The 13,141-nt window shown below is 41.6% G+C and overlaps 1 protein-coding gene across 4 annotated transcripts in view; it reads right to left on the bottom strand.

The window, feature by feature from the left end:
* LOC144611443 (trinucleotide repeat-containing gene 6B protein-like) overlaps positions 1 to 12,754 on the bottom strand; it is a 162,997-nt gene extending 150,243 nt beyond the window's left edge. For 3 of the 4 annotated variants that reach the window (XM_078430536.1, XM_078430540.1, XM_078430541.1), the window contains exon 1: positions 12,525 to 12,754. The gene's annotated coding sequence lies outside the window, so the exon portion shown is untranslated. The remainder of the gene's footprint in view (positions 1 to 12,524) is intronic. The other variant, XM_078430537.1, reaches the window with a different exon arrangement.
* Positions 12,755 to 13,141: the final 387 nt, after the last annotated feature.

Raw genomic sequence — 13,141 nt, 5'->3', positions numbered from 1 at the left:
TTTCCAAATCATTTAATGCTCAGCATCAGATACATTGATAGGTTTAGATGAGAAGCATAAATTGTATCAAAATCCAGTTCTCTTCCATCTTCTGAAACCTACCCGTATGATCAAATATTTTACCTTGCAAAACCATATGCAGCTCAGCATTATATTCTGTCTGATAATCACTTCTGTGGAGCTTTTTAGGTTGGGTTAGACCATTTGTTCCTGTGCTGCAGACTTGCGATATCTTGTATAAGAAAACAAAATTGCATGTTTCCCCAAGAGACCATAAGATATTGTGAATTAAAGAATAAACTCTGGGTCAAACCAGCAACAGGTAATTAATATAGTAGAATGACTTGCTTCAGACATAGAATACATTCATTACTTCTTAATTCTTTAGACTTTCTCCAGGCTGGCTTTCTACTTACTGCTTCCATAACCCTAAGGCCATACAAATTTCCACTTCCCCTTTCCTAACTTCCACCACTTTATTAATTCATTACTGTGCATTCATTGCTAAACTCTCAGAGAATAATTTTAAAATTCTTATCCTTGTTTGGAGAATCCCTCACAGCCTTGCCCACCCAATTCTCCACAACCACGTCCCTCCTCAAACTCTCTCTATCATCTTTTCCAAACTCATTATCCTCCAAGAACTTTACTGACAAGAGACTTCAGGCATTCCCAAATTCAATTACTACACTATTGGCAAACATGACTTCAGATGCAGGGCCTTATTCTCTGCAATTTCCTCGCAGCCTCCCTTTCCTCCTTTAAAATCTGCCTTGAAAACTATCACAGCAATCAAACGTTTGGTCATTTGAACTCATCCCCTATATGGCTCAGTGTTGTTTTGTTTGATAATCGCACTGTGAAGCCACTTAAATTAATAAGGTAGAATACATGTTATTCTTCTTGTTAATACCACCTCCCACAATTTCAAACTAACGTTATTTAAAACATTCTAAAGCCTTACCGCCATTAATACTGAACAAATCACATGTGATGAAATACTCTACACCAATATAGATGCATGCAGCTCCATCAACACTCAAGAAGTTCAATGCCAACGGAATAACTCGTCGCACTGCCTCAGTCACTGGTTCACCATCTACAGAATGCCGAGGTGCTCACTTGGGCTATTCCAATATCATCTCCAAAACCTGCGACCTGTAGCACCAAAGGAAACAGCAGCAGGCTCATTGGACACAGCCACTTGGTGGTTTCTTTCCAAATCTTACACCATCCTCATTTGGAAATATCAGCATTCGTTCAACATCACTGTACCTCAAATCCTGGAACCCTATCTAGAAACACATGGGAGTATCTTCACCATATGACCTGCAGTGGCTCAACAAAGCAGCTTAATACTAACTTCACAAAGTAAACAGGTATGGGCAATAGTTGATGACCCATCGATTTCAGCTTGAAGCCTATATTCAGGCCCACCACTGTTGACTGGCATCCGCTCAATTGATTTGAGCCTCTAGCGTATCCTAGTATTCCCTGTTGGCATCCTGTAGAAATTCCCTGTAGACATGGAGATCATACTTGGACTTCTATAATAATAATAATAATAATAATATATTCCTTTATTCGTCCCACACCAGGGAAATTTACAGTGTTACAGCAGGAAAGTGGATAGCAAGAGATCATTCATTATAAATAAAAGTAAAGACAAGCATAATTGTCATCAGTTTTCTGTGTATTCCTTCACTGTTACTGCTACTGTTGACTGGTCTGCTGGGAGTAGTGCTTGTTGTGCAGTCTCACAGCAGCGGGAAGGAAGGACCTCCGATATCTCTCTTTCACGCACTTGGGGTGAAGGAGTCTGTCACTGAAGGAGCTACTAAGTGCAGTGACAGTGTCCTGCATGGGGTGGGAGTCGTTATCCAGCAGCGATGTTAACTTTGCCATCATCCTCCTCTCTCCCACCGCCTGCACTCAGTCGAGGGGGCAACCCAGGACAGAGCTGGCCTTCCTGACCAGCTTGTCAAGTCTCTTCCCCTCCGCCGCTGAGATGCTGCTGCTCCAGCTCCAGCAGACCACTCCATAGAAAATGGCTGATGCAACCACCGTGTTGTAGAAGGTCCTTAGGAGTGCCCCCTGCACTCCAAAGGACCCGAATCTCCTCAGCAGATAAAGTCTGCTTTGGCCCTTTTTGTATAGTGCATTGGTGTTTTCGGTCCAGTCCAATTTATTATTGAGATAAACACCCAGGTACTTATAAGAGTCCACCCGCCCGATGTCCATTCCCTTGATGTTCACCGGCGTCGGGGGGGACCTGGCTGCGCCTGCGGAAATCTACCGCCATCTCCCTGATTTTCCCCACATTGATCCGGAGGCGATTCCGCTGGCACCAGTCCACAAACTCCTTGATCAGTTCTCTGTACACCCTGTCATCGTCGCCTATAATGAGGCCGACGATGGAAGAGTCGTCAGAGAACTTCTGTAGATAGGAGTTTGCAGAGCTGTGCCTGAAGTCCGCAGTGTATAGGGTGAACAAGAATGGAGCTAGCACAGTTCCCTGCGGAACCCCTGTGCTACAGACCACTATGTCCGAGACATAGTCCTTTGTCCTAGTACAGCACAGGCTCAGCCTTGAAAGTCTTGGAACTGGACTTCAACAGAGATTGAATCTCCCAGTTCATTCAAAATTTATACTTAGTATAGACCCAATAGTCTTTGGTGGAATGCAGTTGTCAATGCATTTCTTGATGAAACCAGTAATGACTCAGGTAGACACTAAAAGCCAGAGTATCTCCAGGCAACATCTTTGGAGAGTAGGAATGGGTGACGTTTCGGGTGGAGAACCTTCTTCAGACTGGTTAGGGATAAGGGAAACGAGAGATATGTATGGTAATGTGGAGAGATAAAGAACAATGAATAAAAGATATGCAAAAAAGTAACGATGATAAAAGAAACAGGCCATTGTTAGCTGTTTGTGGGGTGAAAAGCTAGTGCGACTTGGGTGGGGGAGGGATAGTGAGAGGGGGAATGCTGGGGCTACATGAAGTGAGAGAAATCAATATTCATACCACTGGGCTTTAAGCTACCCAAGCAAAATATGAGTTGCTGTTCCTCCAATTTGCATTTAGCCTCACTCTGACTATGGAAGACACCTAGGACAGCAAGGTCTGTGTAGGAATGGGAAGGAGAATTAAAGTGACCGGCAACGGGAGATTAGGTAGGTTCAGGCTAAGGTATATTCATTGTCTGGATGTAGCGATCTTGAACATGTTCCCATCCTCTGAGTCAAGCCAGTCATCCTCTTCAGTCTATTGCTGTGTTGCTCTCTTTGTTGGTGCCTCATGTTTCAATGTCGGTCTGAAAGCAGGCGGCAGCAGCAGCACCGACAGCTGATCTGACTGGGTGAAATGAGGGGAAGAGATTGGTGTACTTTGGTGGCATAGCAGTGGTCTAGAATGTTAAAACCAATGTGAGACAGGAGACATGCTAATGGTATTTGTGGAGTACGGGCCTGAAATTTGCATGATTGAAGTCATCGACAATGATGAACAGACCATTAAGATTTTCCATCTCAACAGAGTTAACTACAGTGTAATTCATCCAGTGTAATCTTAGCAAGATCAGCAAGTTTGCTGATGATACAAAAGTTAGTGGTTTTGCAGATAGTGAAGATGGTTGTGAACAATTGCAGCAGGATCTGGATCGATTGGCCAGGTGGGCAGAGGAATGATTGATGGAATTTAATACAAAGAAGTGTGAGGTGTTGCATTTTCGGTCGAACAAGGGCAGGACCTACACAGGCCTCTGGGTGGTGTTGTAGAGCAGAGGGATCTAGGAGTATAAGTGCATGGATCCTTGAAGGTTGAGTCGCAGGTAGATAAGGTGGCCAAAAAGGCTTTTGGCACTTTGGCCGTCATCAATAGACAATAGACAATAGACAATAGGTGCAGGAGTAGGCCATTCAGCCCTTCGAGCCAGCACCGCCATTCAATGCGATCATGGCTGATCACTCTCAATCAGTACCCCGTTCCTGCCTTCTCCCCATACCCCCTCACTCCGCTATCCTTAAGAGCTCTATCCAGCTCTCTCTTGAAAGCATCCAACGAACTGGCCTCCACTGCCTTCTGAGGCAGAGAATTCCACACCTTCACCACCCTCTGACTGAAAAAGTTCTTCCTCATCTCCGTTCTAAATGGCCTACCCCTTATTCTTAAACTGTGGCCCCTTGTTCTGGACTTCCCCAACATTGGGAACATGTTATCTGCCTCTAATGTGTCCAATCCCCTAATTATCTTATATGTTTCAATAAGATCCCCCCTCATCCTTCTAAATTCCAGTGTATACAAGCCCAATCGCTCCAGCCTTTCAACATACGACAGTCCCGCCATTCCGGGAATTAACCTAGTGAACCTACGCTGCACGCCCTCCATAGCAAGAATATCCTTCCTCAAATTTGGAGACCAAAACTGCACACAGTACTCCAGGTGCGGTCTCACCAGGGCCCGGTACAACTGTAGAAGGACCTCTTTGCTCCTATACTCAACTCCTCTTGTTACGAAGGCCAACATTCCATTGGCTTTCTTCACTGCCTGCTGTACCTGCATGCTTCCTTTCATTGACTGATGCACTAGGACACCCAGATCTCGTTGAACTCCCCCTCCTCCTAACTTGACACCATTCAGATAATAATCTGCCTTTCTATTCTTACTTCCAAAGTGAATAACCTCACACTTATCTACATTAAACTGCATCTGCCCACTCACACAACCTGTCCAAGTCACCCTGCAGCCTTATTGCATCTTCCTCACAATTCACACTACCCCCCAACTTAGTATCATCTGCAAATTTGCTAATGGTACTTTTAATCCCTTCGTCCAAGTCATTAATGTATATCGTAAATAGCTGGGGTCCCAGCACCGAACCTTGCGGTACCCCACTGGTCACTGCCTGCCATTCCGAAAGGGACCCATTTATCCCCACTCTTTGCTTTCTGTCTGTCAACCAATTTTCTATCCATGTCAGTACCCTACCCCCCAATACCATGTGCCCTAATTTTGCCCACTAATCTCCTATGTGGGACCTCAGTCAGAGTATTGAGTATAGAAGTTGGGACCTCATGTTGCAGTTGTATAAGACGTTGATGAGACCGCATTTAGAATATTGTGTTCAGTTCTGGGCATCATGTTATTCGGAAGATATTGTCAAGCTTGAAAGGGTTCAGAAATGATTTACGAGGATGTTGCCAGGATTAGAGGGTGTGAGCTATAGGGAGAGGTTGAGTAGGCTGAGTCTCTATTCCATGGAGCATAGGAGGATGAGGGGTACAAAATCATGAGAGGAATAGATCGGTTAGATGCACAGTCTTTTACCCAGAGTAAGGGAATTGAGGACCAGAGGACATAGGTTAAAGGTGAAATGGAAAAGATTTAATAGGAATCCGAGGGGTATCTTTTTCACACAGATGGTGGTGGGTGTATGGAACAAGCTGCCAGAGGAGGTAGTTGAGGCTGGGACTATCTCAACATTTAAGAAACAGTTGGACAGGTACATGGTTAGGACAGGTTTGGAAGGTTATGGACCAAGCGCTACCAAGTGGGACTAGGGTAGTTGAGACATTGTTGGGCAAGTTGGGCCAAAGGGCGTGTTTTCTCCCCGTGACCTGCGTGGGTTTTCTCCGAGATCTTCGGTTTCCTCCCACACTCCAAAGACGTACAGGTATGTAGGTTAATTGACTGGGTAAAATGTAAAAATTGTCCCTAGTGGGTGTAGGATAGTGTTAATGTACGGGGATCGCTGGGCGGCACGGACTTGGTGGGCCGAAAAGGCCGGTTTCCGGCTGTATATATATGATATGATATGATATGATATGAAAGAGGTAAATTCCCTCAATGGATAAAAGGCACACAAATTTATGACTAGGTATTCCAGTTGAGGGGAGAAGAATTGAGCCAAGACTGTAAAATCAGTGCACCAAGGTTGATCATAAAGCGGACACTGTTGCCTTTCCTCTTACCCGAGGATTCTGTACAGTCCGTACGATAAATAGAGAAACCCTCAGGTTAAACATTCAATTAAAAATCAACAATGAGGTGCAAAAGGCAATATTAACAGAATAGTCTGTCAAACATAGAGAAACAAAAAATTACAAATGCTGGAATCTTGAGCAAGAAACACTGCTGGAGGAACTCAGCACACCAGGCAGCATCTGGAATAAAAATGGTCAGACAACATTTTGGGTTTTCAACATAAACAATACAATGGGTCTCTAAAATTCTGAGCAAAGCACAAATCAGACAAGAAGTCTTAGAAGTGCCAGCACAGTAAACAAACATATGAGCATCCATATACAGTACATCTCAAAACAGAAGAACATTTTTGAAGTTAATCTGCCATAAAATTAAACACAAGAAGCACATTAATACATTTACAATGAGTAAAAGCTAGATAAATGGACACTTCGGGATTCATAAGGACATCTCTGTGCTGTCACCCAAAGACAATTTTCAAACTCTGTCCACAGTATGTGGGTTTAACTCCCATAGCATCGGTCTGGCATTCCACTGCAATACTACAAATAATTGTTGTACAAGGTCTTTTTCTGCTTTCTCCAGTGGGCATTGAGGATTTCATAGCACTATACTGAAGTATAGCAAGTGATACAAGCATCATCGCTCAACAAATATAATTAAAATAGACTTTCTGGCATTTTCACACTTTTTTGTAGAAGCATTGTTGAACACTGAACTGGCTACCCCACTTCCATCAGTAAAAGCAACTAGAATTTTAAAAGTACTTTATTGGCTGTAAAAACACTTGGCATATGCCCAAAGTAAAGGAAAGCCTTACATAAAAACAAGGTTTTTTCAGGGAATTACTACAATACAAAATAGGACTATCCCAACACCAATCTAGTTTTTTACGACCTACAGAACAGATCAGAACAAACCTTATGTACAATAGAACTTCAAACAATGACAGTGCCAACAGCAAAGGGCAATGCTAAACACCCAAGCATAAGCACATGATCAAAATTTTGAAAAGAAAAGTTCTCAATGTACCAGATGTTTTACAATGTAACAACAGGATTACAAAAAAAATCACTGACAGTATATAGAGAAATGGATGAGGGCTGAGGGGTTGAAAACGTCATTTAAAAGGATACTTTTTAAAAGTTTTAGTTTCAGTTTCTGATATCAACAGAACTTCAGCTGTTCAGAAAATTTGCAACAGATTACAAAACTAGTCAGTCCATTATTAAATTATAATGCTTAAATTAGATAAAATCTATTAGAATATTAGCACTGTTGAAACTTGAAGAGTTGCTTACCAATCAACTTTTCATATCAGATATCATCCTAGAAATGTTGCATGGCGGAATTAAACTCATGATTCAAATTGTATAGCAGTTACATGCTCGGCTTGTACTTTTTCCATACTTGAATAGTTAGGATGCGCTAATCAATATTTGACAATGGCATGTGTAGTATCATCAAAACATTGGAAGATGAAACAGAGAATGCTCTTGCATACTAAGAAGATGTCTGCAGAGGACATTTGAAACTGCAAATCTGATGCAGATAACTAGTGAATCAATTTATGATTTCCAACTAGAATGATTCCTTCTCAGATAGACATTTTGGTCATTATTTTGAGCGCTTACACAAAGTGCTAAAATTAAATGTTTTCTTTTTTTTTTAATTCCAAAGTCACATTAAACTCAAAAGAACTCAGGCAAATTTCAAACTGGTTTGAAAAGCATGGGAGTGATAGACTATGTTCCAACAACTCAATGGTGCAAATTAACCTTCCCAAAGGTCTGTTGAGTCATCGGAATAGGTACTTTTATTTATCCTACAAAAATTAATATATAAGAATTATACTTGCACAATCTTAAAGAATGTTAACCTAATTGCAATTTTGTTGTATGGTATTGAGTCATCATTTTTGTTTAGTCTACAGGATGACAGGAGATCCTATTGAAATTAGTCAAGGTCAAAGGTATCAATATGTTAAACCTTACATGACCTCAACAAAGTACAGCTGAAGCTTAGGAGACTGCATGTGATCAAACAGAACGGATACAATTATCGACACTGAGCAAGGTGAGAAGGTCGAAGGACTTGCCCAGAGAGGAGGAAGAGGCTGCTAACATCATTACATTTAAGAGGGAACTGAAGAGGAATTTAGTGATAAAATCAATTAAATTACATGGATATCAAACTGGTCCGAATTTCAGGCCCTTTTTTACAATTCTTCTTTTCTCAAATAGTAAAATTTCAATGCATATAAACAAAAAGATGCACTAAGAAAACGTTTGCGAAAAGAGAAGGCAGGGAGTAGGAAGATAATATAAGCATGCGAGAGAACGATTGTGTGGATTTATTTTAAAAATGGAGCTGGGGAAGAGAGAAAAGGATTTGAGATAATTCCAAACAATGTGAAAAAGACGGGAGTGGCAGTGCACCACAGTATTTGGGGAAAGGGGTGTGCATTAAGGACATACAGGTATAATTGGTTGAGAAATTTAGATAATCTTCACTGTCACTGGAAAATTATATTGCATTTAGGGTAAGATTATCAATTCAATCCACATTGGGACAATCCTCAACAATGCTGATGTTCAACAACATTGTACGTTCAAACAACTCGTACTCTTATTACTGCCTTGACCTCTTTAAATGGAAAGTGATGACCAAACATTGAACATGTAAATTAAACCTTGATTAAGGCCAATTTGCATTTCCCTTCCATAATTAAAAATGCCTTTGCTTTATTTTTTATTTTATTTTACCACACCCCATTTCTTCTTCTTTCACTTTCTGTTCCTGTGAGCCAACAGTGATTACTTTGCAATCCAAATGTAAACTCTGCTTTGCCTGATCCTCTTCAGTTAATCCTGCATATAACATTTGTCAGGCAATTTATCTTCAAAATTTGAAATTAAAAGCTTTAACATGAGATTTTTAGAACCCAGGTGTACTTCAGTGTTCCCAAAACAAATAAATGAACTTGAGTACAGCCCAAGAGCATCTGACAGAATTCATACAAATAAACAATGTTGGTAGCTAGCCTAATCACAGGCAATCTAAATATACTGAAAATGGAACAAGTTGCATGTAGAATGAACATTTCTTTTATTAACATATACAGGTAACAGATATAGAAAATGGAAATAAAGTGTTTTTCAGGATGTAAAATTTGCACCATACTTACTTTGCCCTTAAAACTAACTTGATACCATAATGACATAGTAGTCCCTTTCTAAAACTTCCCATATCACTATTTATTTTGAAGCCTACCTCCTTTTGGCCCAGTGTTTATGTTTGTCTCGCTGTGCTTTTGTGTAACATCATGGGATATTTCCTCTGTTAAATTAATAATAATTGCCAGTTATGGGTTCCCTAAACAAATGTCAAAACTATGACCATCCCTCAAATATATGTTTTTTTGTCTCTTACCTCAGAATACTGTTTAGCATTATCTTTAGAGATTCAGAGATAAAGGCTAACAATTGTGGAGATCACTTAGAGGAATTATTTGAAGGATGCTTCTAAAATTGATATAACCAGAAAACAAAATCTTTCCCCCAAAAATTGCATATATTCCACATATTAAAAGATACAAAGTAAAAACTTGGTTCCCCTCCCCCTCCCCCTCCCCCTCACCCATCTTTTCATTTCTAAGTCTATGATGATGATGATGACCAGGAGGCTCTCTAGGGTAGTCAGGGCTCGGTTCTTGAAACTAATTCCGGACAAAAAATTGTTGATGAGATCAGGAATATTTTTTTCATAAACAGTATAATTTGTAAAATGCAGCTTCCATATGGCAATAATTGATGAGCCTGGGGTTCCATGCATCAACATGCTTCTCGATTTGAGGCACAGTGGTAACACACTCACAGAACTACTCAGTACATTTACTGGGATGCAAAAGGAACTGCCAATAAACTGCCAAAAACCATCAACAACACAGATCCATCGGAATTTGCAAGCCTCAACCCATTATACAGCATTAAGATACTTTTTGATATCTGTCAAGCAGAAAATCTGGCAGACAACTGAACATTGTAAGCCTCCTCAAAGGGCATAGTGATATTTCCCAGTTATCCTCGTCTAGTTATGTTGATTGAGGAGTAAACACAATCCTTTACATCCACTTGACAGGGCCTAACCGAAAAACATTATTGTAATTAAACATCAACCTGGATTTATGTTTTTGAATTTCTGGGTTGAGGAAAAAGTTAAATTTAATTCAGATTTAATTAATTTTAATTACAACCATTGATCAAAAATTGGTTTGAAAAATACTTGAAGAAAATTGTATTTTTTTGAAATGCTCTGTTCCAACTTGTCAAAACATCTTAACAGATATTTAATCATAACTGATTTAGTTCAGCACACTGCCATAAAGAGCTCATCTTTCCTCTGCAAACAATCAGTTGTAGAATATGTACAATGATGAAACATACAGGTGATGATGACATTTTTACTGACTAAAAAGCTTTTACTTATCAGAAAGGAGATTCTGAGTGGGAACTCTCTATTAGTATTACTTGTCTTTCTTTCCTTATTGTTCAGTGATCTTTGCAACCCTCTCCCCTCCTGCAGTATTCATTCTCTTCATTTCCTCTTAGTGCTCTACTCATTTTTTCTGTTCCTAATTTTAATGTGATCTTCTCATGCAGCACACCCAATAAGAGTATAAATTCAAATTTATCAATGTTGATTATTAATTTTGTCTATAACTTATGCACAATTTCTGTGAGAAACAAAAAAATCAAGGATGGCTCAATTCAACCAAAGCAGATGTTCACTTTTACTTTTGAGGAAAAAGAACCTCATTCGCAATATGGATTTAATAAAGTTCCCCTGTTTAACTCAGATGGCATCCATGGATACAAGTGGAAATATTTCAGATTTGAATTTCTTCCAATTTCCCATTTATTCAAATCAATTTGTTCAGATAAAAGTAAGTACTTAAAACACTGAAAATCTTAAATGAAATTTAAAAGATGTTTGGCTACAAAGCTCTATACATATGTTCAGGTTTTAATTTCTTCAAATTAAATGAATGAGGTAAACCTGCTTTGTTTTATTACTCGGCCCTCAAATTTTGACTGGCCACTATAGGCTTGAATCATGGAGAACAATGTACTCCTGGTGCTTTGAATCCACAGCAATTCTAATCCTAGCCTAGAACAAATTTCCACAAAAAAAAGCTATCTTTTATTACAAGTGAGACAAATGTGTGTAACCAGGCTGAGAATAATTAAAATACGTGGCTGAGAAGAAGTTAATGGCCCAAGGTTACAGAATTAATAATCCCACATCAAAGAGAATATTACTTTAACCCGAGAAAACTAACTACTTTTCTCCTCATCCCACAATCACCAGAGAAAATGTTTAAAAAAGTTATTATTATCTGCCTTTTCATTAGCTGATCGCTGAAATGGTGAGATGCCATCATTATGGCAGGTATTGCAGGTTTATGGCTATTAGTAGACGTGGCCATAATCATCAATTAGCAGGTCTGCAGTGAGCAGTGCAGGTGTAAGCGATAGTCTTGCTATCATGAGGGGTTTGGACTTTTTAAGAAGGTACTGAAGTGATGGGTTCAGTAACAGAGGTGTCTACCAAATATAATCAGGTACCAGACCCTTAAGGATGTGAAGATCAAGTGAACCAGGAATAACTAAAAAGGTGGGGTGAGGGCAGAAAAAGAGCACATCCGGGATAATTCATTATTAACTACAGTTAAACTTTCCTTTCCATTCTTCCTCTCTACCCTAATCATCCTCCTTTCTTCCCACCCTCCCCCAAATTCCATCTACCTTCCACTTCCACCCATTCACTGCGTCCATTCTTGCTGCCACCTTCACTGCCCTCAACCACTGGTCCACTTCCACCGCATTCACTCCACAGAATGTATCTGCCATCTTCATTGGCCTACTTTCCACTTGAAGACTTCCATCCCATTTACTCCACAGAATACAGTCTGAAGGGTCTCGACCCAAAATGTTACCCATTCCTTCTCTCCAGACACTGCCTGTCCCGCTGAGTTACTCCAGTTTTTTTGTGTCTATCTGCAGTTCCTTCCTGCACATCCATCCTTATTTACTTCCACCTCAACCATCCACATTACCCCAACCACTGCTGTCCACTTCCAACCAGACTGAATCCATCCTTACCACTCCCCAGACTGAATCCATCCTTACCACCTTTGCCACCTTATTCACCCTTCCCTGTCATACCTTGTACTATCGGCACCCCCTTATCTAATCAACCTATCCCTTATTACCCTTTTCATCTCCGCCAGTGTCCCACCATCTATCTCGATGCCATTCCTCTACCTCGTATCCATCGCCAATGCATCCATTGCTCCTCCCCTCCCGTCCCCTCCCCTCTTTCTCATTCCTTCGGCTCCCCGAGTCCCCCTCCCAACCCTTCACTCCTCCCCCGAGTCACAGCCCCGCTCCACCCCCCTCGCCTTCACCCACCCGACGCGTTCCCCTCTTTATTCCTCCTCCCTCCAAAACTCCTCACAGCCATTGGGCCCGAACTCACCGCCAACCCAGGGGCAGGGGGGGGGGGGGGGGGCTCCCGCAGAATCTTCTGGAATTACCCTCGGCTCTCGCTCGCGCGCCGCCGACTATCCCATTGACTTCCGATCCCCGCTATTCTGCTGAAGGGTTTTCACTCCTTGCTCCACGACGCAAAGCGAGCTGGAGAATTCGCCGAAAAACTTTCTCGCCGACCATCACAACACAAACACAAACACAACACAACTCCGCCACAGGGCACCGCCCCCTCTGCCCCCGCCCCTCCTACTGGATGCCCACCCTACGCCTTCGCCACGAATCCACAACGCCATTGGCCGCTACCAATGCCCATCAACACATTGAACCGCTGTGAATGGTTCAAACTCACGTCGGTCAGCCTAACTCCCGCTCCTTCCAACGCGGGATTGGACAATCCGGCCGTCACTCCATCCCGGAGCCCGCCTATCCGCGTAACGTCCACACGTTTGCCCGAGCTCGATACGCGATAGGGCGAAAGCGCCGTCAATCACACCGCGGTGTCCCGCCCCCCCCGTTGGGTAAGACGAACGCCCCATAATAATTAGTGCGTGTGTTCCTCTCAGCTTCTTTTCATTGGCCCACTTCTTACCATTACCTCACTCG

Source organism: Rhinoraja longicauda, chromosome 40 (genome assembly GCF_053455715.1).
Source record: "Rhinoraja longicauda isolate Sanriku21f chromosome 40, sRhiLon1.1, whole genome shotgun sequence".
In the NCBI taxonomy this organism is placed as follows: domain Eukaryota; kingdom Metazoa; phylum Chordata; class Chondrichthyes; order Rajiformes; family Arhynchobatidae; genus Rhinoraja; species Rhinoraja longicauda.
The sequence above is the reverse complement of the archived record's forward strand: the minus strand, read 5'-3'. Positions and strand labels throughout refer to the sequence as shown.